General features: G+C 40.2%; 1 protein-coding gene and 1 long non-coding RNA gene across 5 annotated transcripts in view; one reads left to right on the top strand and one right to left on the bottom strand.

Annotated features, from left to right (window-relative positions):
* LOC131809790 (uncharacterized) overlaps positions 1-23,523 on the top strand; it is a 41,158-nt gene extending 17,635 nt beyond the window's left edge. For all 4 annotated transcript variants that reach the window (XR_009345301.1, XR_009345300.1, XR_009345298.1 and 1 more), the window contains exons 4-6: positions 20,782-20,935; positions 21,683-21,784; positions 22,456-23,523. This is a non-coding gene — a long non-coding RNA (uncharacterized LOC131809790). The remainder of the gene's footprint in view (positions 1-20,781; positions 20,936-21,682; positions 21,785-22,455) is intronic.
* Positions 19,640-26,310, bottom strand: part of FGGY (FGGY carbohydrate kinase domain containing) — a 412,410-nt gene continuing 405,739 nt past the window's right edge. The window contains exon 18 of the transcript XR_009345297.1: positions 19,640-20,693. The gene's annotated coding sequence lies outside the window, so the exon portion shown is untranslated. The remainder of the gene's footprint in view (positions 20,694-26,310) is intronic.

The following is a 26,310-nucleotide window of genomic DNA, read 5'->3' as shown; positions in this document are numbered from 1 at the left end:
ATAGAAAATCTAAAACAAGTAAGGAGATTGAATCAAAAATCAAAAGCCTCCAACAAAGGAAAGCTCAGAACTGGATGGCTTCACTGGGAGAGTCTACCAAATGTTTTAAGAAATAACACCAATCCTCCTCACACTCTTCCAAAAAAACAGAAGAGGAGGGAACACATTATTCTATGAAGCCAGCATTACCCTGATATCAAAACAAGACAACGATATAACAAGAAAAGAAAATGATAGGAAAAATATCCCTTGTGAATTTAGGTGCAAAATCCCAACAAAATGCTACCAAACCAAGCCAACAGCATATTAAAATGATTAGATCCCATGACCAAGTAGGATTTATCCCAGGAATGCAAGGGTGGTCCAGCATATGAAAAACAATCAATATATTATACCATATTAATAGAAGGAAGAAAAAAACCCACACCACCATCACAATTGATGCCAAAAAGTTACTGGATAAAATTCAACCATCTCTCATGACAAAAATACTCAGAATAGTAGGAAAACAGGGCAACTTCCTCCACATGATAAAGGCCATCTATGAAAATCCCACTCAGTGTGAAAGAATGAAAGCCTACCCTAAGATCAGAAACAAGACAAGGATGTCTACTTCTGCCACTTCTGTTCAACATTGTACTGGGAGTTCTAGTCAGAGCAACAAGACCAGAAAAACAAAATAAAAAATTAAATTAAATTAAAAATAAAAATAAAACACATCCAGATTGGAAAGGAAGTGGCCAAACTATCTCTAGCCACATATGACCTGAATATATCATATATACATATTTTTAAGTAAAAACTTTTATGCAAATGCTTATAGCAGCACTATTCACAATAGCCAAAATGTGCAAACAACCCAGTGTCCACATAAATTGTGGTATTCACATCCAATGGGCTATGAAAAAGCCATAAAGAGGAATGGAAGTACTGACTCACGCTACAACACAGATGAACCTTGAAAACATTAAGCTCTGTGAAAGCAGACAGACACAAAAGGCTGCATACTATAGGACTGTATTTACAGGAAATGGCACAGACACAGAAAGCAGATGAGAAGTTGCAAGGTGCTGCAGGGATGGGGGAATGGCCAGGGACTGTCCAAAGGGCAGAGAGTTCTTTGTGGAATGAGGAAGGTATTCTGGAATTTTCAAGTTGTAATAACTGCAAAACATTGCGAATGTACTAAGCACCACTGAATTGTACACTTTAAAATGATTAAAAGGGTGAATTTCTGTGATGTGAATTTTACCTCAATTAAAAAATACAGAAGGAAAGAGGATACATTTCATAATTTTTATTTTACGCCCAGCCTAGTGCTAGTCATTTCCCAACTGTATCTCACTGATCCAAGTGGACATTTGTCCATAAATAGGTCATGACTTCATTGAAGAGAATTTGCAAACTGGAATCAAAACTTCAGAATTTGCTCTAATTCCACCTTCTCTAGGAAGCATCCCTCTTAACTCTTCTAAAACATAAAAAAGTGACTACATTGTCCGTAATGCTTCTCTACCTTCACCTCCTGATATCTGAACACATCATGCTTTGGTCTTAACTTTTGAATTTCCTTTCTTTCATGATGTGACGTGCTTCTTGTCTCTCTTACTAGTCTGTGAGCTCCTTAAAATCAGGACTTGTCCTTTGTTTTTACATTTCTGTGCTCAGCACATAGTACATGGTCAACAAAGGTTTTCATTGGCCAGCTGGGATTTCATATTTGGTTCCTAGAAGTATACTGCATTAATGGCTCCTAAAATAGCCATGTCTGTTTGACTTGCCTGTGCAACACTCAGCATCTACTTCCCAGAATGAAACTAGGTCACATCTGGGACACATGAAGAGTTTTAAGAAAATTTCCCTCTGAAATACAAAACCCTTAAGTGTATATCAAATAGAATCAAGCTGATCATGCCAAAAAATTGTAAAGGATTAAAACTTTGCTTCCTTATTATATTTTTGGGTTTTGCTCTTTTACTTCATTTAATAAGTTTTATAGCAACAGGATGATTTACACGTGTTGAAAATCAAAACAGGATGAAAACGGCAAAAAGAAAAGCAAAGTGTTTTACTTTATGAGTCTTTTTCTTCCTGAATCCTCCCCTACACTATGGTTATTTTATACAAGATCTGTCTGTCTGGTTATGAAGATAATTTATAAACAAAGGATCTAAGACATCTCTGCTCTCTTGTAAAAAAAAATCAAAATATGAAAAAATATGTATCAACAGAGAGGCTCTGAGGAAGAGGACCTCTCCTGACTACAGTCACAGGATGGTTTATTAAGAGAAACACTTGGAATGAGCTGACTTTGGTGATTTCTGGGAATAGCAGCAGAATTTGCTAGATCCTCATAAATGTTTTGTTGTGCCTGCTAGATCCTGGGAACAATACACTTTGGGGGCACTAGTTACTTCTGCTATTGTTTTAAGTCATTCTGAAAGTTGACCCCCTTTTTTTGTACATGAAAAGGAGGCAAAATATTTTCTGATGGTACATTATTTGAACATTGTAAATCATTCCAAAAAGTGGGTTAGGTACATGAGAATACTAGTCATTCCATTAGTCATATTTTGCCCACTCACCTCTACCATACACCCAAGTATATAAAATGGCACAAAGAACTATGACTTGCTCTTTGTCACCTCATTTGTCTTTAAACTGTATTAAAACTGAGGACATTTTCCATCTTCAAAATTCTAGCATGCTGTTGTTGTCCAGAGTATATCAACTCTGATTTCCTTTCTTCTGTTCACATTCCATGTTGGGAGAAGGGGGCCATCAGGTGGAAAGGATCTGAGTCCTGTATCTCAAGTTCTTGAGATACCATGATTTCTTTTATCCTGTCTCATTCCCCTTTGTTCAGATTTATCAGCATTTATTGAATATCTATCATAAACAGTGTCTGTGCTTGGCCTGGATTAGGGACTCAAAACTAGGACTCTATTCCCTCCCTCTTCCATCTTGCTATAAATATTCATTGTATCAGTCAGGGCCCTGGCCACGAACAGAATGGATGCTCACAATGGACTCTGATGAGAACTTAATGAAGGGACTCAATACAAGAGTATGAATGCAGTTGAGGAAACAGAAAAGTGATCAGAGGCACCAGGCATCTAGAAGCTGTTACCACTCTTAGGCAGAGTATTTTGGGAGCTTGGTGAGAGGTGGCACTATGGAAGGCTTCTGCCATCAGTAGCTGTAGTTACAGAGGGAGGGGTTACCATTACTCTCAGCATTGATGCAGTAGGGAGAGGTTACTTCTTATTGGCTGAGCCAAACTGGAAGCCACAGGGCAAAGGGGTCCTGGGGGACGTAGTTTGCAGGGTCAGCTTCCCATGGCATGGAGCAGGGCAGAGAAGAGAGGGGAATGGATTTAGGTGATCAGAAGAAGAATAAAGTGCATTCACTTTAGAATTTAACTTTGAAACAACATGTTTCAAAGTAGTATTATCCAAATTTTACAAATGAAGACATTGAGGTCAAGTTTAAGTAATTTGCTGAAAGTCGCATGGCTACTAAATATAGATAGGATTTAAATTCATGCTTTCCAGTTCCACTTCTGTTCTTTTTTACCAACACATTTCTTTTATGCTTTCCTTATAGGGCTTTCCTTACATCTTTGACAATGTGGGTCTTGTAAATGATTTGTCTCCCATTTTTAATTTAGCTACGAGGAAGTTCAGAGTCAAGTTTTAAGTCCCCCTTTGCTAAGGGTGTAGGATTTTATGGATTGCATTTTCCAGTGGCCTTATCCCATTATTTGATCTAATTTTCCTTTTTTTTAATTTCATATTTTCACATTAAATATTTTCTTCCATTTTTTTTTAAGAAGTAAAGGATAGGAAAATGAATAAATGAGTGTGTAACTGTGGGCCTGTGCTTAATCAGTCCTTTTCTCAATCCAGTCATGACTCACTGCATAGGGACTGCCAGCCCATCCCCTCCTCCCTCAAATATACACACCCATGATCTTTGCTTTAGAGTTTGATTTTTACCACCACAGTTGTATTCTGCAAAGTGCCCCCACCAGCCATTGCCAATCAATTAGAATTGGCAGGGGAACTAAAACCTACTTACAATGTAACATGACCAGTAAATTAACTGATAATACCACAAGATATTTAATATGGAAATGCCCAATGGAGAGAGTGGCTTCCATGTTTAATGGCAGGCACCCTGAGAGCTTTTCACTCAGGCTCATTGTATGTGATGAGCATCAGTCTAGTCTGTTTCTCATACTTCAAATACATTAGTAAAAGTCAGGATGAACAATACGTGAATGCACTGCTTCTTTAAGTAATTGATTTTTCTTCTCCAGACTCAAATTTGTGGCATTATTCCAAGCATGTCTCAATGGTTATTTTTTGAAAAAGTGCTCTGCTATTTGTTTTTCTCATCCTCGATAAGGGCTTATTTGGCCTTATTAATAGAGTTAGCTCCGCTAAAGTTGAAGGGTCCCAATTCCATTAACTAGCATCCTGAAGCAGCACTATACCATTCAGGAGAGAGTAGAATTCATTTTAGCAATCCAAGACTTGGATTCCACTCAAGACCATTTAGTGAAAGCTCCCAAGGGGCTATTATTAAAAACTCTTGCCCATAAGATTATAATGGCATGGAACAATATAACAGTAAAAATATTACTGATAGTAATACTTTCTTAGAGTTCTATAAGTATTTGTAGATTATGTGTTTTCATATGTAATATCTCATAACCTCAAAACAAAACTTTAACAAATGTCTTTTAAACACATGCATACTCTCTCTGTGTATATAAACATATAATCAAAACAAGAGTTTGATTCTGCAGGGAAATCTATCCAAATTCACTGATTTGGCATCATGAGTTATGTTCTTAACCGAATTGTTCAACTCCAGCTGTTGTGTGAAACTCAGGTACAGTGACTTGCAAGCTTCGACCATGAGAAATGACTATTCCTTTACTCCAGCTGGTAGCCTGAGCATTTTCTCTTTCTCCCCCAAGTCAGGTTGATGAGACTTCAATATTACCACGGATGTGGCTATTTCTGCTTTAGATACAGAGAATTACAGACTAATATTTTATGTGTTTGAGACTAAATTAACAAAATGTTCAGGATTTTGACCTCTACTAATGATAATCTTCCTTGATGTCCTTTTCCATGCCTTTTCCATTCCTCTCTTTGTTTCTAAGATGAACAATGAGCATGTTGATGACGTTTTTGCATATTAAAGATTTTTCATATATTATCTCAATGTATTTCTATATTGTTCTATGTAGTAGGTATCATGATGCACACTTTAGTGTGGAAGATATTCATGTTCTAGCCTTCAGAACTAGACAAACTCTGGGAGGGCCCACAGATCCAATGGTGTCATAGTCATTGGTAGTTTTCATTTATTATTGATTCCAAAATATCCATTGTGTGTCTCTGTGTACAACACAACACCAGAGATTATGAGGGATACACAGATATACAGAACAACCAGAATATGTCATCTATGTCCCAGAAGTAACTTACAGGCAATATACTTCTTCCTACCCTCAGGCCATCCCAAGTGCCATTTTGTCTACAAGAGCCTTCCTAACTTTCCTTAAGTCTTTGTAACTTTTCTAAGCTCCACGAAGATGTATCAGGCTCTGTTCACTAGTATATTCCCTGTCAGCAGCCCAGTGCTTTGTGCATAGCAAATACGCCATCAGTGTTTGTTTACTGTGTACACTCAGCATATAATCTTGATGTCTCTTGAAGCCCCTATAATAATTACAGTTCCTGCTGTCCTGATGCAACAGCTCACATTTCTCTTGCTGTTGCTTCTGACTCTCAAAATTCTGAAAAATAGATGATTCTTCAGAAGGTCTCAAAAGTCTTTCCCCATGACAATTTGTACTGAAACTCTGCCTGGGCCCATTGTCAGTCTGAAATGGAAAAGCTGATCAGAGAAATTACTGGAGCTCAACATAACACCTAACAGAATTCACCAGTTAAGTGTAAAATTAACCAGTTTCTCATTTTTTTACTAGAAATAATAGCATCATAAATTATAACCTGTTTACAAGTCCAGAGTTTCAGCTACATAGTTGACATTCAGTATGTAATATCCATGACAAATTTAGAATAAAATTATTTCTTTAAATGACTAAAACTCCCAAACTCATTCTATAAAGCCAGCACTACCTTGATCCCCAAACCAAAGACCACACTAAAAGGGAGAATTATAGACCAATATCCCTGATAAACATGGATGCAAAAATTTTCACCAAGATACTAGGTAATAGGATCCAATAGTACATTAAAAGATTTATTCACCACAACCAAGTGGGATTTATTCCTGAGCTGCAAGGGTGGTTCAACATCACCAAATCAATATGATATACATCACACTAATAGAAGAAAGGACAAGAACCATATAATCCTCCCACTAGATGCAGAAAAAATATTTGACAAAATATAGCATCCCTTCTTGATAAAAATTATTTGCCATGTAGGGATAGAAGGACCATATCTTAATATCAGAAAAGCCATTTATGAAAAATCCACAGTAAACATCATCCTCAAAGGGTGAAAAGCTCTCTGTTTTTTGACCTTTCTTGATTCCTGAGAAATTAAGGAATAGATCCCATTTAAAATTACACCAAAAACTTGAGTGCTGTGAAGTGTGTAAACCTGGTGATTCACAGACCTGTACCCCTGGGGATAAAAATATATGTTTATAAAAAATAAAAAAGTAAAAGTAAAAAAAGAGTTTTATATAAAAAAATAAAATAAAATAAAATTACACCAAAAACTGTAAGATACCTAGGAATAAACCTAACCAAAGTGGTAAAGGATCTGTACCCTGAAAACTAGAGAACACTCATGAAGAAAACTGGGGAAGACACAAAGAAATGGAAAAACATTCATGCTCATGGATTAGAAGAACAAATATTGTTAAAATGCCTATGTTACCCAAAGCACTCTACACATTTTGCACAGAACTGGAACAAACAAACCTAAAATTCGTATGGAACCAGAAAGACCCTGAATAAACAAAGGAATATTGCGAGGGAAAAAAAGCTGGAGGCATCACAATTCCAGACTTCAAGCTGTGTTACAAAGCTATAATCATGTAGACAGTATGGTACTGACCTAAAAACATACACATAAATCAATGGAACAGAATAGAGGACCCAGAAATGGACCCTCAACTCTATGGTCAACTAATCTCCGACCAAGCAGGAAAGAATATTCAATGGAAAAAAGAGTTTTTTCAACAAATGGTGTTGGTGAGAATGTGGAAAAAGGGGAACCCTCTTACACTGCTGGTGGGAATGCAAGCTGATGTAGCCACTCCGGAAAACAGTATGGAGTCTCCTCAAAAAGTTCAACATAGAGCTACTTGGTGACCCAGCAATTGCACTACTAAGTATTTACCTAGAAGATACAAATGTAGTGATCCAAAGGGGCACTTGCACCCCAATGTTTATAGCAGCAAGGTTGAAAAAAGCCAAGGAGTATGGAAAGAGTGCAGACGACCATCAACCGATGAGTGGATAAAGAAGATGTAACATATATTTGCACTGGAATAGTACTCAGCCATCAAAAAATTTTTTGAAATCTTCCATTTGCAATGTTGTGGACAGAACTAGAGGGTATTATGCTAAGTGAAATAAGTCAATCAGAGAAAGATAATTATCCTATGATTTCACTCATATATGGAATTTAAGAAACAATACAGAGGATCATAGGGGAAGGGAGGGAAAAATAAAAAAAGAAGAAATCAGAGAGGGAGACAAACCATAAGAGACTCTTAACTCTAGGAAACAAACTGAGGGCTCCTGGGGGGAAGGGGTTTAGGGAGATGCGGTAACTGGGTAATGGGCGTTAAGTAGGGGCATGTGATGCAATGAGCACTGGGTGTTATATACGACTGATGAATCCCTGAACTCTACCTCTGAAACTAATAGTGCCCTATATGTTATTTAATTGAATTTAAATAAAATAAAAAATAATATTCTGAAGTTGTTACATAGATATAAGAACTATTACTTATATTTTTAACTCTATGCAACTTTGGTTGTTGTCATTGTCATCATCATTATAACCACAGCCTTCTTTTCAAACATCTGCACATTTTTGGCATGAGCATTGGGTCTGGCACATAGCTTGTATTCAATGTTTTTGAGATCAATGCAAGACACTTGATACTTGATACTTGACAAGAACTTTACAGTGTACAAAGCAAACAGTTTTCCAGCCATTATTCCATTTGCACCACATAACAACCCAGTGAAGAAGGTACAGGAATGAATACCGACTCTTTTTTTTTTTTTTTTAACCAACTCTATCTTAAAAAAAAAAAAAAAAAAAAAAAAAAAAAAAAGCTACCTCCAGAGATTGATTGTCCAAGTTCAATAGCAATTAGTATGTGTGGAGTTGCCATTCAAAGTCAAGTCTTGAGACTCCAAGCCCCAGCACTCTCCTGGCTTGACTTTCAAACTTAAATTTATGCATGGGGGAAGGACTGAGAATTCCTTAGCATGTTAAATGGCACTCAATGGATTTTTTAAATATCAAAATAGAATTGGTGTATTTTTTTAAATTAGATACTCATTAATCTAAACAGACACAGGCACCATTAAAACAAATTTAGGACCTGAAAGCAATTTAATACATTGTCTTAGGACTAAAATGAGAGGAAACCGCAGGGTGTGTGGAACAAAAACAGCCATGCTGTTAGTGAACTGTCAGCATCTCTTAGACCGAAGGAGTGAATAATTATCACAAAAGGGAAAGAAAAATAAACCATAATTAAGCAATGGCTGTAATAGTGTTCCCCTGGGGATAATTATTTGTCTCTATTGCATTCTAACAGCACTACTCTAGAGTGATGTAGAATCTTCTATCTTCATTTTTATAGTTATATTTGACACGTGCAATTTTAAATTTTGCTTTTTAACAAGCAAATTATTTTCTTAATGTGTCTTAAACCTTTATATTTTACGTTAGACACTATAAACTCCTTAAACAACTAGTGCCTCATTATTTAACAACAACAGACCATTGTTTATTCATTTGGCACAACAATCAATAAACATCTAATAACTTTGAAGTAATTAGAGCTGTTCAGAAAAGCAGAACCACCTCAGGAGTTCCATGTAACTGGAATCCTCAGGATAAGGCAGGTGGTGGGTGCTAAAGAGAAAATTATTGCTCCAAGTAATAGGATGGGCCTCTTTATATTGTTGTTAATTTTTACAAAGTGTTAATTGTCCTAATTTCAAAAGACAGCCTCAATTTGCTTACAATGAAAGTACAGTTATTTATAATAATAAAAAATAACAACAATCCCAGCATTCACTTAAGGTAACTAATCAGTGAGGAAGAAGGAGAGGGGATATATTTTATCATGAATTCATAGGTTAGGAAAATGTAACTATGTAGAAAACATAGTCATGGAGCACCTGGGTGGCTCAGTTGGTTAAGCCTTCAGCTCAGTCATGATTTTGGGGTCCTGGGATTGAGTCCCACATCAGGCTGCCTGCTCAGTGGGGAGTCTGCTGCTCCCTCTCCCTCTGCCACTTCCCCTGCTTGTGCTCTCTCTCTCCCAAAGAAATAAATAAAATCTTATTAAAAAAAAAAAACAGTCATGAGTTTTTAGCAACTGAGTAAGATTGAGAACCATTGTCCCTCATATAAGTGTATGTTATAGATAAGGCCTGATGAAATCCAAAACCTAGAAAGGTAGACTATGGTGTGGCCTGGTGCAAAACTGATTGCCAGCAGAGAAAAGCTTATGGGAGGTGGGTGGGGAGATGAGGAAGTTGGTGAGGTTTCTACTTCACATAGCTCTACATTTCTCGGTTAAGCAGGATGCATCTCCTTTCCTATCTAAAACCCTTTGATGGCAACCCATTACCCTTATGAAAAAATTTCAAATTCTTACCATGGTCTTCAAGGTCCTGCATGAACTAGCATTTGCAGTCACATCTTCCCAGGATTACTCTTCTCATATCATGATGGACCTCTACCAGTTCTTCAAAGGCATTGAGCTCTTCCTACCCAATGCTTCTGCAGGTACTGCTCCTTCTATCTGAAGTGCCTTCTCCATGCCCTTCCACCTGACTAATTTCTATTCATTTAATAGATTTTGGTTTAAGTATCCCTTCTGCAGAGAAGACCACACTGATTTCCACCTCACTCCCTTTATCTTAATCATACCTTTAATTCTTTTACGTGGTATCTGGCATTTTTCTTCATTTCTGCCATTAATAACAACCTATTTGTACCCTTATCTACTTGAAGTTTATCCATGGGTTAGTATACATCAACACATATATTTTCTAGCTCTTTCTCCAGAGAGTCTAGAAGTACATCTAGCCTGAGAACTTGGGTTTCTAATACCTTTCTTCAATAAAAGGATCCAGGCCTTCTTGGAGAAATAGTTGACTCCAGTACTAGGGCAGAGTAAATTCAAGGTGAGTCTGGAACATCTTGGAGTGACAGGAAGCAAGGAAGTGCTTTAAAAATAGTGATACGTGAAAAAGACAGTAGTCAACCTGCAAGAGCTCACACAGACCAAAGCTGGAAGAGTTGTTTCCAGAAAATAAATAATGATAGCACTGGATTATAACCTAAAGAATAAAATAAACATCCATGAATCCACACTGATATAAATGATTGAGGAGGAGGGATTGATGTTTCTTACAGATGAATTACAGATAATAAATGCAGTCGCTCCCTCCCTCCAGGAGGTAGAACTGCATTCCTCTCCCTTGAATGTGGGTCAGGCTTAGTCACTCACTTCTAACTAATAGAATAGAAAAACATTAAAAAAAATTAAAAAACTAATAGAATATAAACATAAAATAATAAAACAAAATAATATAAAATAAAATAATAAAACATTTTTTAAAAAGCCTTTACAGTCTGACTTAAAATACCTCAACTAAATGCTTAAGGTTAACATCACCAGTGATAAATCATGTTTTTGGCATGCATCCTGGACATGGGGTGATGAAAAAGGCTCTTCACTCTTATATTATCCATTCAAAAAAATCCATAACTACCATCTCTTATGAAAAAGTATCAGACAAACCCACACTGAGGAACTTCCTACAAAATACCTGACCAATAATTTTCAAAGGTATCAGGTCATATAAAACAAAGGAAGTCTGAGAAACTGTCATAGGCTGCAGAAGACTCAGGAGATGTGATCATGATATTGTCTATTGCAACATAGTTAATAGTATTGCACCATTGTGGAATGTTAGTAATGATAAATATGTTATGGTTGTGTAAGATGTCAACATGAGATACAAGGGGAACTTTCTGTGTTGTTTAAACTCTTCTCTAAACTGATGGCAAAATGAAAAGTTAAAAATTTAAAACTAAGGATGTACTATATGTTGGCTAATTGAATTTAAATAGAGTTAAAAATATCTTCTCCTGGGGTGCCTGGGTGGCTCAGTGGATTAAAGCCTCTGTCTTCGGCTCAGGTCCTGATCCGGAGGTCCTGGGATTGGACCCGGCATCTGGCTCTCTGCTCGGCGGGGAGCCTGCTTTCTCCTCTCTCTCTGCCTGCCTCTCTGCCTACTTGTAATCTCTGTCAAATAAATAAATGAAATCTTAAAAAAAAAAAATCTTCTCCAACGAAACTATAACTCCACTAGCAGGAGTCATCCTCTAGTGATCACTGCTGTATGCCCATGCACAGGGGTGCATGCTGGATATCCCTTTGGGTTCTAGAGTAGGCTGTGTGTTTGATTCCTGGCTCAGCCACTTGTGGACCCTGCAATCAGCAAGTCCTGTAAGCATTCCATTGAAATACCTCAGCTTACTCATCTGAAAAAGGAATATAAGGTGGTTGTGAGAACTGGAGGCCTCAATATGTGTAAAACATGTATAACAGTGCAAGTTATCATTGAACCAATTCCCATTTAATCTATCAACACTGAGTGAGAGAATGAATGGCACAAGGCTTTTTTCTTTTTTGTTTCGGCTAAGAGCAAGTCACAATTCCATCAACATCAGAAAGAATCTGGAGAAGAGGTTCAGAGGACAGAGTAGGATGAATGGATTGGGGGCTTCATGATTGGGGGCTTCATGATTGGCATCAGGATGGCAGAAGTAAGAGGATAAACTGGGGGATGGCTAAGCCAGGAGCAATACTGATATGGAAGTACATCTGTGGGCCTGTGTTTTGATTGGTAATGAAAGTCGACCAAAAAGAGCAATTAGCCTCTCTGGGGCACAATGCCCTCAGGTGGGTTCTCCATGCTTCCCCGGTTTGCCTTGTGTTTGCAGGGGTCCGATTCTTGCACATTGTATTTCTCAGCCTCCTACTTAGCTGGTTTCACATGAATGTGGCCAATAGGAGCCACGAGTGGGAGACTGGACGGTAGGAGAAAGTGAGAAGCCCGAGTTTTATCTCCTTTCTCTGTCTTGGACAGTAATTCCAGCAGCAGCTATACCTCTTCCATCAACAGACCTGCCATGGTCTCAGCTTCTGGCCAGGGGCCAGTAACACCACCTTTTCCTCTGTCCTTCCAGTCCAGGGTCTTGGCGGCTTCCTTCCGTAGTTATCCTCTGGGCTGCCTGTCTTCTCTTTGACTCTCAGCTTGTCTATCGCCTGTGTCACCTATCCCTGGTTTTGAAATCCCTCTGATGAAAGCTCAGGTAGCTTCTAGTTCCTGGTTAGACTACAGAAACAAAAGGCATGATGGGGCTCCCTGTTTTCCAGACTGATCGGAACTCTGAGGAGGGTTTTCCAGTACTACCACAGGCAGACGCTGGTAGTATTCCTAAGCATTTATTACACAGTCATTGTGCTGTGAACTTGCCTGGGCTTTGGGGCATTGTCAAGTTTAGAAGCAGGTGCCAGTGAAAACCTGTTTACGTTTCCTCATACACCATTGCCTTCTGGGCAGTCCCACACAAAACTAACAAATCTGATGGGAGGCGGAAGTTTCAGAATCCTAGACACAACAACAGATCCAGTGGCAGGTCGGTCGGGGTTATGTCATCTGAAGAGCCCAGCCTGCTCTGAAGTATGCCAGAGTACTGGAGCCAGAGCAGGGTATCTACACCATTCTAGCCCCTGTAAATTCTGGCTGGGTCTTCCTACAAGAAGATGCTTCTATCAACAGCATTTTGTCTCTGGTATTCATTTAGACCACACTTTGCTTGAGTCCTCCCTCTCTGTCTCCCTCACTTGGCCTCCATCTCTTCCGTCTTATTCCCCTTGGGAATAAGAATTTGGCTTGGCCAGCTATCCTACCCTTGACCTTGGTATCTCCTCCAGGACATCATCCTGGCATTTGTCTTCCAGCTTCTCATATATCCACCACTTTGATGAAGGATTCTACTGCTACAACTCCACTGAAGACCTCACCATAGTCTCCCTTTTACTTTATTTTACCCCTGAAAATAGGAAACCAAATGAAAGACAGGACAAGAGCTGATGATGAGACTGACAGCCATAGTCAGGCTTCAGTAAAGGAAAGAGGGATAGAAACAAAAAATTGGCTCAGGAGCTGTTTGCTATGGTTAGAGCCTAGACTCTAAGGTGGAAGAGATAAAGATGCATGGGAAATCCAAGAGATTTCTTTTAAAGGATAGTAAAAGTAAAAAATATTTAATTAAAAGACACACTATAGCTTACAGTGTACCTAATTCATCCCTTTTAACCCCATACTGATGGTTATATAAACATTCACATTCATCTGAGGGACAGCAGCAATAGTAGGTTTTTGGGTTTTTTTGTTTGTGTTTTGTGTTCTTTTAGGGTCAGGAGGCTTTAGCTTCTCAACAACTTCCACCAGCTTTCCTCCTTAGTTCTTTGATCTGGACACTTGACATTTTCTCATTCTATGGAAAGGGATCTGCAAAAACAGTTTAGGACAAGCTGTTAGGTTTTCCTTTCTACCATATTGTGGTCCCTAAGAAATTTCTGTTTAGAAATTCTAGATTGTCTACTGAAAGTAGTAGTTTGGGTGCCTCGGTGGCTCAGTCGGTTAAGCCTTAGCCTTTGGTTCAGGTCACAATCCCAGAGTCCTGGCACAGAGTCCAGTATTGGAGTCCCTGCTCAGCAGGAAATCTGCTTCTGCCTCTGCCCCTCCCCCTGCTCGTGCTCTTTCCCACTTTTTTTCTCTCTTGGAAAAATAAAAAATCTTAAAAAAAAAAATAGCCGAAGTAGTAATATCTATCAAATATTGACCACTGCACTTAAAATATATACTTTAATACCAGTGGGTACCATGTATTTAAAACACTATTATTCAATAATTCAGAATAACCAGTAGCCTTATGCTGTACTCTCAAACAAGTCACAAATCATATATGCCTTCTTTCTATCACGTGTAAAATTCGATCTGGCATTATTCACTTCCTCAGAGATGGCTATTTGATGAAGAATAATGAAAATCTTGATCACTACAAGCTGATACTCAGCTGTGATTTGCTCAGCCTAGACAGCAGACCATTATTAGCTAAGAGTGAGAAACAAAATGTATCTGAAATGGGATATTGTGAAGAATGGGTTTTGCATTCATGCAGACCTGGTCTAAGTCTTGGCTTCACTATCTACTGGCTTTGTGACCATCGATCATTTATTTAACTTCTTTGTGTGTCAGTTTATTTATCTGTAAAAATACAGATAATAGTATGTCCCTTACAGTGTTTTCTTTTCTTTCTTTCTTTCTTTTTTAGAGGATTAAATAAATAACATTGTCTGACCTGGTATGTCTGGCATTTAGTGGCTTGTTATTGTTGGTGATGGTGTTTTAAAGTATATTTCCTGGAGGATATTCTTTCTCACTCCTGTTCCATAGAGCCCCCTCCCAGAGACAGCACGAGGTTGGAGCCATAGTTATATTGAAATGGTTCTTTCTATTTATTTATTTATTTGATAGAGATCACAAGTAGGCAGAGAGGCAGGCAGAGAGAGAGAGAGGAGGAAGCAGGCTCCCCGCTGAGCAGAGAGTCCAATGCGGGACTCGACCCCAGGACCCTGAGATCATGACCCGAGCTGAAGGCAGAGGCCCAGCCCACTGAGCCACCCAAGTGCCCCAACTGAAATGGTTCTTAATGCCAGGTGCACTTTAGAATTACTTTGGCATTTTCTTTTCTTTTTTTTATCATGAAAGATTTTATTTATTCATTTGACAGACAGAGATCACAAGCAGGCAGAGAGGCAGGCAGAGAGAGAGGAAAGGAGGCAGGCTCCTCGCCATCAGAGAGCCCGATGTGGGGCTTGATCCCAGGACCTTGGGGTCATGGCCTGAGCTGAAGGCAGAGGCTTCAACCCACTGAGCCACCCAGGCGCCCCTACTCTGGCATTTTCAAACATAAAAATAGGCAACATCCCAGAGAAATTCAGTTCAAAGTCTATTGACATAAGGTCCAAGCTCAGCAGGTAATTCTAATGTGCAGCTGGGAGTGAGGGTCAGAGTGAGGGTCAGAGGAACCATGGATCTGAATTTGGATGATGTGATGGTTGATATTATTTGTCAGTTTAATAGGACCATGGGATGCCCAGATATTTGATTAAACATTATTTCCTGCTGTGTCTATGAGGGTGTTTTGGATGAGATTAGACCTGCAGACTGAGGAAAGCAGATTGCCCTCCTAAAAGTGGGTGGGTATTATCCAATCTTTTGAGGGCCTGAACAGAACAAAAGGGCAGAGGGAGAATCTGATTTCTGCTGAACTGAGTGAGCTGGGACATTGTTTTTTCTTGCCCTTCTACTGGGACTTAACACCATCAGCTCTCCTGGTCCTCAGGCGAGAGTATGCCACCAGATTTCCTGAGTTTCCAGCTTGCAGAAAACAGATTGTGGAACTTCTAGCCAATTCCTTACAGTACATTGCTTTAAATACACATATACATCTATGTGTGTGTGTGTGTGTGTGTGTGTGTCTTTATCTACATTTATATGTACTATTGGCTCTGCTTCTCTGAAGAACCCTAATACAGATAACATTCTTATGATCCTTGGTGCTCTCCAAATTTGAGAAAACAACCTATTCTTCTCTGTTAAGAAACATGAACCTCCATTTCCCTAAAAACACTAATTATAGTTGGGTATCACCCTAGACTCAGGCCCAAGGTGGAAGGATTTGGCCAAATATATTTGTATAAATATATGTACAGTATGCTGCGGAGTTATCTAGTGGGTAAGTATAAATTAAGTCATGTCTATATTCAGGGGCCACTCATGGATGTTTATATATTTGATATGTGTGTATTAATACATTGTAGTCATTACTTTTTTGGTGCAAAATTTTTCCTATCTTAGGCCAGTAGAAAACCCTTCATGTTGGCTCTAGTATTATTTTAATATGACCTAATAGTCTTTAGTAGCGCTTATCCAACGTTAACCACTATTACTATTAGCTATACTTCTTGTTACATGGATGGTAATATTCTTGAAAATGAAGGCTGTGATTAAAATAGAGTCTGAGAAACAGTGAAGTTTAAAACACCAAGTTTTTATACAAATGTCAAAGGGTTATGGCGAGAGTAAAAGAATAAGGAAAGGCTTAAAAAGGGCACACATTGTTCTCTCATGCTACATTTACAGTCATAAAGGATTTTTTAAACTACTTCCTTACCAAGTCAATCACCTTTATAACAAAGTCAACATTGTATTTACTTCCTGTAGATTTTATAAGCTCCCAGAAGTTTCCTGGTAAGCCCCTGTATTAAAAAGAGCAGGTGATATCAAGGCCAAATGCATGTTCCTGACATAAATAGCAGGAAGTCTAAGAAGTGTTTGTTGTAAGAGGAGTAGGATTGAAGCATATGCTTGAATATCTATAAGCACAATATGTCCCACAGCACTATAGAGCACCTGTGTAGAACAGCTAAGCCATATGTTTCTGAAATCATACTTTAAAAATTACTATGTAGATGTCAAAAAGGAAAATGCACATTTGCACAAAAAATAAACATGTGTTTGCTATTAACATAACTCTTCATGGTTTCTTCAAATCTTTCTTAATTGTAACAAGTTTTTATCTTGTGTATACCAAAATATCTTCTAAAATCATGGAAGTGTAACAAACTAAAAATCTTAGAAGCATATTGTCAAAAGAACGATATTAAAATTTCTATACAATATTGGACTTCAACCAGCATGTCTTTAATGCAACTCATGGAGTTAGTATTAAAAACTCCATGGGTCACAAAAGAACCAGCAGTCTATTAGCCTTTCGTATTTGTTTAGTCTCATGTGAAGAACCTTCTACTCTTTTTAGCCAAAGGTTATGTTAAGGTGGTCTGTGAGGTCTGTGTACAAGTTTAGGGTTAGAGTGGGCAGGAAAGGGACATTAAGAGAGATGAGGGAGATGTCTTCAGCCTGCTGTGTGTGGCTAGAATATATAACGGCATATATAGAGAATATATGTAGAATATATATATATATATATATATATATATACACACACACATATATATATAATATAACAGATAAGAGATATACCTGGAATATATAACAGATGAGAGGAAGACTTAAAAGTTAGAATAGATGGAAATACTAAGTTTAAAAAGATCACACAGAAATGCAGGATTGTATTATTAGTATTTGACACTTGCTATCCCAGTGGTTCGATTTATGGTTATTCTAGAGCTATGATTTAATTTAACTGAAAGGATAATTTAATTGAAAGACTTCTTACAATGCATTTCCAAATTGAGGTCTTCTTTGAACCTATTTTTAATGGCTAGCTTAGACATTGATAATTAGTAACATTCATTTGTAAGACATTATTTGATAAAGCAGTGAATATAGTAAATTGATATAGTAAAGGAGTGAATAGCATTTTGTTTCTATAATTAGGTAAGACAACCAAATTTCATTTAATAGCCATTAATTTGCTGAGTAAACCTATTCACAGTTCACATGAAAGAAAACATTCATACAACTCCGGTCAAAACATTATGACCTCTTGGTTAATTAGGGTCCAAATTACTGGGGCGGTTCTACATGAGTACAATGAGATGCTCTGTACAAACCTTTGATGGAGTAAGTCTGGGATATGCTTCACAGATCACCTCTCTCTTGGAGAGTCACAATGTACATAGCATATCAAAAGACTATTCTAAGATATTCTTTAAGAACAAAGCCTATTTAACTCACTGTTTTCCAAACTTAGCTGACCATGGCTCTTTCTTTTCCAAGGAAAACCTATCATTATTCTTGTAAAATATGTTGGCTTCCCTGTGCTCCCAGACTTCATTGGAATAGCAGCATGCCCAGTCTCAGTACAACTTTGCCAGTCCCTAGCGGTGGGCTGGGGATACGCAATCTGGCCAGGGAGACCAAAGAAGTCACTAAGGGGCTGTTCCTTGATTGAAAAAAAAAAAAAAAGGTGGTGGCATAGAGAAAACTTATTATGCTTTGGATGCTGTTACCTGAAAAACAGGATGCCTCTAAAGGCTGTGGCATAGTGCAATCAGGAGTGACAAACCTGAGGTCAAAGGCTGGGGGAACAGAAGGATAAAAGAGCTTGTCTCTGGTGGGATGGTTGAATCCACAAGTCAACTTAATGACAGCTTGCCTCTATATTTCTTATAAAGGAAATAAATATCGTGCAAGTCACTATTAGGAAATCCTGGCATAGAAATGCTGCTGATTTCCTGTGAGATTGAGCATTCGGTGCATGGTTATGGGGAAATGACCCATGACAGGTTGTTCAGGGCTCAGACCACAGGGATGAATTTAGCTACAAGTCTTTCCCGATACAAGACTGAGCCTGTTGTTCTGATCATGGCGAAGTTGGCCTCATAGGGGTCAATGTAGCTCAAATAGTATAGGATATTAACAGTGAAGATCGATGATGCAGAGGTATGGAACAACCTTAAAATTCTGTTTTCCACAACAAAAGTTGATGTCTCACTTTAAGCTACGTGTTCATTGTGGGGTGCTCTGAGTCATTTTCACTCTGGAACCCAGGCTGAGGGAGAATCCCCATCTGGAACATTGCTAGTTGTTCTGTAACAGAAACAGAAAAGCTCTGGGGATTCACACACTGACAATCAAGGACTTGGTCCAGAAATAATACCCACCATCTCCCCACGGCTCATTAATCAGAACTGGTTACAAGATCCCACTTAACCACAAGGGGGCCAGAACAGGAAACAGAGAACACCCACCAACTGCTATCACTCACATCAGAATGGTTGCCACAGCGATAGAAGTTTCTAGTCAGAAAGTATGCCTGAGTACCTTGGATTCTTTCTGGGAGGTTTGTCTAAGGCCCAGGTTGGTGGCTAGAGCATTATAGGGCACTGGATTTGGCATTTGCCAAATGTTAGATAATGTATCAGAATTCTAGCCAAGCGGCCTCAAATTCAAGGCAGGATTCTAGCCCTAGGAGGAAGACTGGAGGCCCAGTGAGGCACTTAGCCTTGGTTTCTATTAGCTGAGTCCAGGGCGATAACCCTTTCACGTGGCTTAACTTGAGACGGGACGTTCTGGAGCCAGGTAGGACAGGAGAGATGATTTTAAGTCAGAGGAGCAGGAAAGAGAATTTAACCAACCTGTGGTTGAAGAAAAGCCACACAGAGTTTCAAAAGTCAAATTTGAAAGAAGTAGTGAGGCCAGAAATAAGAGAATAAGTAAACAAAGCCTGAGCTCAGGAGAATTGCAGGTGTAATGAAATGTAACATGAGGTGTGGACTTTGACGTAGGGCTTAGGAATAAAGCAGTGTGCCACGTGGGAGGACTCAACATTTCTCTCGCTTTGTGATTAGCAAAGGATCATGGCACAGCGTTAAGGGGTCATGCTGGGTTTGACAAACATGTATTTATATTTTAGGGGAGAAGTCTCTGATTTGGTGGGGCTCCAGGTGCCCAGGGGCTAATGGTAAAAAGATAAATTCCAGACCCACTGGCAGGAAGCTGGGGGTGGTCTGAACCGGATACATATGGCCTGCTCTGCCTTGGTTACCTCAGGGATGGAGCAGAGCTGAATCTAAAGGGAGAAGATGTTCAGTACCTAGAGCTTAACAGATCTCAGAAAGGCAGGGCTGGACATGTTTCCACTTGGCTCATTTCTGGATGAGTCTCTCCAGACATACCCATGTTACTGGCATCCTTGGGCCTCTTGAAGTGCCTATCAACTCTGATGCTCATTGGCACCTCGCTCGACATTTCTGTGAAATCTGTTCCTGGATATGTCTGTCCCCTCTCTCTCAAGCCTAATGCTGGCCCCTTCGTGCATCAACAGGGACTGTTCCAGATCTCCTGACATTGCAAAAGCTCAATAGCTGGCTGGGTTGTTGATGATGGAACACAGAAGATTTACTCCTAGAAACAGGAGATGATGTTGTCCACCTTGACCTGAAGCAATGCTTCTAGAAATCTGCTAACGCAGAAACAGACCGGTTCAGGAGAAAAAGTGGCATTTGTGGTACTTCTTTTTTATGTGAGGCATGGTGCCGGGCACTTGGAAACATCATCCCATTTATTCCTCACATCAGCCACGAGGCAGATTTTCTTTCCTCCTACATTTTAAGATAAGAAACAGAGACGCAGAGGTCAACCGGCTCGCGGGAGGTCACATACCACGTCCATTAGTAAGCAGGGGAGCTGTGATGTGAAGGACTCAGTGACTCCATGGCTGGAGGCTTTCTCACTTTACCACTCTGCTTGCCAAGAGCAATAACACAGGACTTTGATCAACCAATGAGCATCAGAAGGGGCCTCCTGGATATTTATACATCTGCTACAGAAGGGAACCGTGGAGGAGAGAGCAATTAGCGAACTAATGAATCATCCTCTGTTGTGCAAATAAGCTAATTGAATTTATTTAGGAAGAAGCGGTGGAGTCCTGCTGCCTCTGTGTTGCAGTCACACAATCTCGGGCCAGTTGCTTAAACCCTCGGAGCTGTGGGTTTTGTCGCTGGAAGATGCGATCCCACTCCTTGCCAGGCCTCCCTCACCAGTTCATTACAAGGAGTTGCTGAGGTAAGGTATCGGCAATCAACATGAAAACAGTAAAGAAATAGGAGAGACATCCTCATTGGCTTTGTCTAAATATCAGACACACACCTTCCCCCTCAAATGTGTTAACGTTGTCCGGCAGGCAGCCAGGATCCCCCCATACCCCGCTGCCCCCAATTTTTAATAAGAAAACACCTCTACTGAAGGCTTCGGGCAGGACATAAGTAAATAAAACTGAGGTCCTTAGAAACACTTATTTAAATATGTAATCTTTAAGTGATCTTCTGTGCAGAATGGACATTGACCGTAAGATTTTGGGTATGTTAATGATACATAACACCTGAATTGATTAGTGGTAGCATTTGTTTTTAAGTTACTTTTGTTTCATGACTTCATACAATTGTCGAATATTCAGAAGTACTGGATAAAACATCCTTTTAAAAAATGCACTTTTTCTTTTTAAGTTCTCCCTCTAGAAACTGGAAAAGTGGGGGGGGGAGCTTTTTATATTTGACTCCCTCCTATTACTGTCAACAGAAGTTAAGTGCATTTATGAAGACGCAAGGCAGCACAAAGATTCCTCTGTGATTCATCAGAATGCCCATCTTAAGTATAATTACATTACACAGCCCCACTCAGTCGTTAGTTTCTTGTTTAGCGACAATGTCCTTCATTTTAAATCCTTTGATGGTAATTATCTGTAACTATGCCCTTGAATTTTGAAAGCATGCGTACTGTGGCCCTGCTGAACAATGGCTATTTCTAAACTAGGATGCAATTGGCTTCCCCTAAGGGACCGTACGGGAAATGATCTGGAACAACACTGAAAATCTGCAAAAGGTTTCGGAGCTTGAACTACAATCCACAATGAAGGTGTGTGGTTATCTGTATGTGTGTGCAATAAAATCCTAAAAGCAACTTGTTAGGTATAAGGCATGATTTTCTTAATCCTTAAAGGACGAACCATGTCCAGCTTTCAAGTGTTTGGCTTCGCCTAAATGAAGGCATATGAACATGTATCACAGAGTGGCCCCAAAGTGAGGTACTTGTGAGATATTTCTAGTTCTCCTAGTCTACTTTGTGCAGAAGAGTATCTTGTGTTTGTGTATTTGTTCATCCATCGAGCACCCAGCATGCTGGCACTGTTCAGGTACAGAGGACACAGACCCTATGAGAGTCAGTGCGCCATGCAAGAGTTCACAGGCCAGTGACAGAGGGAACAAAGAAACAACCCCAAAGAACCTGATTAATCTCAGGCTTGGGAGAAATAGCGGATCATGTTAACATTTTAGCTTCCTCCCGGGGCACCTGGGTGGCTCAGTGGGTTAAAGCCTCTGTCTTCAGCTAAGGTCATGATCCCAAGGTCCTGGGATTGAGCCCTACATTGGGCTCTCTGCTCAGCAGGGAGCTTGCTTCCCCCTCTCTCTCTGCCTGCCTCTCTGCCTACTTGTGATCTATCTCTCTGTCAAATAAATAAATAAAATCTTAAAAAAAATTTTTTTTAGCTTCCTCCCGACACCTGCTGATTTGGTCCTTCTTTCCAGGTGGGAGTTTCCAGGATGTGTCCTACTGTGTTTTCCCCGCTCCCTTTGGAACTTCCATCCATCTATCTCTCTACTCCCTGCCGCAACTGGCACCACATGCAGGATACTCCGAATATCAAGTCCGGCAAGCAGTCGGGGTCTCCCCAGGAGAGGGCATCCCATCTGGATGCCTCGTTTGGACCCCAGCAACCTGCGGCGTCGGGTCTGAGGGTTACGGCACCTCTACAACATGTCAGACTGTTCGGCCGTCCTGGTCTTGCATTCCCTGCCTCCCTATCCCTGCTTTTGTTCTCTTGGGCTCTTCTGAAAACCACATTTATGTTCTTCACATATGGCAAGGATTTTTGGTCAAAACTAAAAACCTATACAATGTGTTCCTTGGCAAAAGGATTCGTTAAGCCAGGCTGGCTTCAACTTGAAAGAAAAGCTTTCAGTAGGCAGCAAAACAAAACAAAAATCCCACAAACCACTCTGGCCACATTGTAATTCTTATTCATAAAAGCAAAACATACTTACCCTTCACATGTGTGCATTAAATAAAGCCCCCTTTCCCAGGGCAGGAAGGTGAGTGTTGGAGTCATTAAAATTTTTGTTCTCAAGCTACACGTGGTTCTAGAAATCCACATAGACACTTAACGTTTTTCTAACACGCTGGCTTTATAGTAGGGAACTGAATAATTTTCTTAGGAATTAACCCTCCGGCCAGATGGCCCAAAGAGAACCCTGTAGAAGTGGTTATCTGGGGACTGCTATTATCTACAGGGCACCATGCTAGGGACCTTACACGTAGGTTTCTCAGATTCCTTACCACTAGCCCAACAAGGTAGGTAGCAGGATTATCTCATCCATGGACAAGGAAACGGAGGCCTGGAGGTTAAGAATCTCGCCCAAGACCTTTCAGCCCTTCTATCAGGCTCCTCATCACTGCTGAGATGCCAGAGGCTTCCTAGTGTTCCCATAATCTTTGCCTCATCTGGGTATGTTTTCCTTTTTCTATAAAGTGTTGGGAACCCAAGATCAGGTTTGAGGGGGACAAGCAACTGGCCTTGGAGCATGGGTCCCCCACAGCATGCGCCCTGGGACTAAAGAGTGAGTGCTGGGGGCAGAACTGCTCCCCAACGTCACAAGGGGGTGACCCCCAATGCTTTGCCCCAGGGCGATTCTGAAAGGGCGGACTCTGGACAAGCCGCTTCTCCGTGCCAAGCCTCACTTTCTCAGCTGGGGCGCGAGGTTCGTGCTGCCTGCCTTGCAGCCCTGGAGCAAGGACTGGAGAGAACACAGAGGAAAACAGCTAGTCATTCTTCATTCCCGCCCTCCGTGTTCCTGCCGTGGGCAGCTACTGCATTCACTCCTGCTTTTCCAGAGCAGGCCCAGGCCTGTCCCCGTGTCCGAGTCAGTGCTGATCAGCGTTAGCGGTTGGAGCTCGTCTGGCTGTGGTCCTGACCACCTGCCTGGGTCCTGCTGTTCCGGACTTTTCCTCCAAGATGCTGAGTCTGACTCCCCAGTCCTCCTCCATCATCCCCTCCTCTCCCTAAGCGCTGGCTGGTGTCTAGCTGAGTGAGCTGGGCTTTCTCCTGCTGCTAGACTGGACATCCATTCCCACCTTTAACCTGGACCGTATCTAAGATGTCGATATCCTTTGGACACCATGGAATGCCATCGGAGAGCCGGCCTTTGCAACTGGGTGGGGTCGTCCTACTCAGTAACTTTTACTGTTCTTATTTTGAGCATCTTCTAGGTATCCGGCCCTGCAAAAGACAAATGTGGCCTAGGCAGCTGAGCTGAGTGCTTTATGCATATCATCTCATTGAAGCCTCACTGTCATCCTGCAGAGTAGGTACTGTTAATATCTTCATTTTAAAAATGAGGGAACTGAGTCTTAGGAAGGGTAAGGGTCTTTCTCAAGTCACACAGCTAGTGAGAGGGAAAGGCAGCTCTGAGCCCCAAGCCAGGGCCCACAGCCCTTACACCATGCTGCCTTTCCCTCTACCTGTCAACCCTCTGCTGCCTCCTGCTTTTCTGGGTGTTGGATCTTCTTCAAGGCAGCAGGGACCCTCTTTTATGGGAGCGTCTCTTACAATGTACTTCGATGGATTCACTTATGTGTCTCTCTCTCATTAAAGGGGGACCTCTGGGACCTGCTTTTAGATAATCCGTGTGCTCCAATGCTTTCCACAAGACCTGGAACAGAGTAAGTACTTCGAGATGTTTGCTGACTGACTCATAGTGATTCTTCCCTCTACTTGCTGAAGCCTATACGTCCTCTATCCAAACTCATCTGACTTCCGAAGGCTCTAGACTCAGCATTAGTAGTTACTCGTGGGTCTGAGATGGCATGTGAGTGTGTGTATATATATACATTATATGTCTGTGTGAGTTTATGCATGTATTATGGTGTCAACAAAGGAACTCTTTTTTGTTTTGTTTTGTTTTTTTTCCCAAATACTTGTCTACATCAAAAGCTTTTAGCCATTATGTTTCTTTAGTCTCCTTTAATCTGGAAACTTTCCACAGCCTTTCTTTGTCTTTATTACACAGACATTTTTGAAGAATATAGTCCATTAAAAAATAGAATGCTTTTTCATGTGTCTGTTGGCCATCTGGATGTCTTCTTTGCAGAAATGTCTGTTCATGTCCTCTGCCCATTTCTTGATTGGATTATTTGTTCTTTGGGTGTTGAGTTTGCTAAGTTCTTTATAGATTCTGGACACTAGTCCTTTATCTGATATGTCGTTTGCAAATATCTTCTCCCATTCTGTCAGTTGTCTTTTGATTTTGTTAACTGTTTCCTTTGCTGTGCAAAAGCTTTTGATCTTGATGAAATCCCAATAGTTCATTTTTGCCCTTGCTTCCCTTGCCTTTGGCGTTGTTCCTAGGAAGATGTTGCTGCGGCTGAGGTCGAAGAGGTTGCTGCCTGTGTTCTCCTCAAGGATTTTGATGGATTCCTTTCGCACATTGAGGTCCTTCATCCATTTTGAGTCTATTTTTGTGTGTGGTGTAAGGAAATGGTCCAATTTCATTTTTCTGCATGTGGCTGTCCAATTTTCCCAACACCATTTATTGAAGAGGCTGTCTTTTTTCCATTGGACATTCTTTCCTGCTTTGTCGAAGATTAGTTGACCATAGAGTTGAGGGTCTATTTCTGGGCTCTCTATTCTGTTCCATTGGTCTATGTGTCTGTTTTTGTACCAGTACCATGCTGTCTTGATGATGACAGCTTTGTAATAGAGCTTAAAGTCCGGAATTGTGATGCCACCAACGTTGGCTTTCTTTTTCAATATCCCTTTGGCTATTCGAGGTCTTTTCTGGTTCCATATAAATTTTAGAATTATTTGTTCCATTTCTTTGAAAAAGATGGATGGTACTTTGATAGGAATTGCATTAAATGTGTAGATTGCTTTAGGTAGCATAGACATTTTCACAATATTTATTCTTCCAATCCAGGAGCATGGAACATTTTTCCATTTCTTTGTGTCTTCCTCAATTTCTTTCATGAGTACTTTATAGTTTTCTGAGTATAGATTCTGTGTCTCTTTGGTTAGGTTTATTCCTAGGTATCTTATGAAAAAGTGCTCCATATCACTCGGCATCAGGGAAATACAAATCAAAACCACAATGCGATATCACCTCACATCAGTCAGAATGGCTAAAATTAACAAGTCAGGAAATGACAGATGCTGGCGAGGATGCGGAGAAAGGGGAACCCTCCTACACTGTTGGTGGGAATGCAAGCTGGTGCAGCCACTCTGGAAAACAGCATGGAGGTTCCTCAAAATGTTGAAAATAGAACTGCCCTATGACCCAGCAATTGCACTATTGGGTATTTACCCTAAAGATACAAACGTAGTGATCCAA

This window comes from Mustela lutreola, chromosome 10 (assembly GCF_030435805.1).
Source record: "Mustela lutreola isolate mMusLut2 chromosome 10, mMusLut2.pri, whole genome shotgun sequence".
In the NCBI taxonomy this organism is placed as follows: domain Eukaryota; kingdom Metazoa; phylum Chordata; class Mammalia; order Carnivora; family Mustelidae; genus Mustela; species Mustela lutreola.
This window is presented reverse-complemented; position numbering and strand designations above follow the sequence as displayed.